General features: G+C 40.9%; 1 pseudogene; it reads right to left on the bottom strand.

Moving 5' to 3' along the window:
• Positions 1–483: 483 nt before the first annotated feature.
• Positions 484–617, bottom strand: LOC128423791 (uncharacterized; annotated as a pseudogene).
• Positions 618–1,541: the final 924 nt, after the last annotated feature.

The following is a 1,541-nucleotide window of genomic DNA, read 5'->3' as shown; positions in this document are numbered from 1 at the left end:
ATCTTCATCCTCTATCTGTGGCCTCTTAGAGTTGGTGAGGTGTTTAAAAAGTATTTTTAATGTATAATTGTAGTGGATTTTATTTTTAATTTTTTAAATGTATCTATGCAGGGTTTGTTTGTTTGCTTGTAATTCATTTTGAGTTGCCTTTGGCAAGAAAAAAGTGAACAAAGCAATTAATAAGTAAAAATAAAAATGTTGACCTTTATTTAACGTCCAATCAGCACAAACATTTCAGCTTGCCAGACAGAACCGCCCATCCTCCTTCTGCTGCATTCTATTCCAATGTTTTGTTTTTTAATCCCCCCCAAGCTAATCTGAGAGAGTGCACAGGGGGAAGAGTATGGGAAGCCATGTGCACAAGTTGAAGTTCTTCTACAGGACTTCCCCTGACAATATTTTTTAGGTGAATCTTACTCTTAATATTTAGCTCACCCTCAGTAAAATGCACATATTTGTGTTCAGTTTTCAAATTGAAATTTGGAGATGTGTGCCATTGTATAGCTGCAATCCAATCCACATATAACCCAGGCCTGGCAAATTAGGCAAGTTCACTTTAAAAATGCATACCAAGCTAATTTCTACACTTGATCTTAGCCAAAAGGCCGAGAAGCGATCAAGCTAATTTCTCCTCGTCCTCCTCCTCCACACAGACACACATTTTACCTTGCCGCTCTCTTGACATCTGCTGTCATGTGCTGTTCAAAAAGCATTCGTCCCTTTCCGAGCCTGGGCCGCGGCTTATGCGCAAGACATATTTAAACAACAACCCCAAACCAACAACACTTGTTTGTGAATGATTAGGTGAATAATAATTTTATTACTGTCTGCGATATCATTTTCTCTGCTGTCCCCCGAAGGTGAAATGTAAACGGAAAGAGAACCAGCAAATCAATTAAAAAGCCACAGCTACACAACACGAGGAACGGGAGATGGAAGTTAGCGACGAGAGGTTTAATCATCCTCTCTAACCCCCTCTCCCTCCAACTGCTCCCTTCTTTCATTTTCACATACACACACACCACATTTCCTCCCCCCCCTTTCTCCGGGCTTAAGACAAGTTCGGAGGCCACTGCTTCTCTGCTTTGCACTCTGCTGCCTTTAGCAGCCTGGAGCTAGCTTGTTATAACCTACTTAGGCAGTTGGAAACTGTCAGTCAACACTTCAGAATCAATGGATGCAGCAGATGTGAGCTCGGATTCGGTGCTGCTCTCCCACTCCCACCCTCCCCGACTCACCCAAAGTAATGAGCAGTTAATAGATTTTATCATAATTATTTTAACTACACCATCTTGCAAAGCAAGAGAATGCAGGAGCGTGGTTGTAGAAGGGTGCTCACTTCATATATATATATATATATATATATATATATATATATGACAGAAAGAGGAAGAGCTGTAAGGTCCGAGTCTGAGATTAATCATGATCCAGCTAATAAATTCATCCTAGAGGGGATTTGTTTGTATGAACCTGAAATGTCAGTTCATCAGGATATTCCCCCCCCCCTCTTTTTCGCCAAAGGAAAGAAATATTCATCAGCT

The sequence above is a fragment of the Podarcis raffonei genome, chromosome 11, assembly GCF_027172205.1.
Source record: "Podarcis raffonei isolate rPodRaf1 chromosome 11, rPodRaf1.pri, whole genome shotgun sequence".
NCBI classification, from domain to species: domain Eukaryota; kingdom Metazoa; phylum Chordata; class Lepidosauria; order Squamata; family Lacertidae; genus Podarcis; species Podarcis raffonei.
Note: the sequence above shows the minus strand (reverse complement) of the source record. Positions and strands in the feature narration are given on the sequence as shown.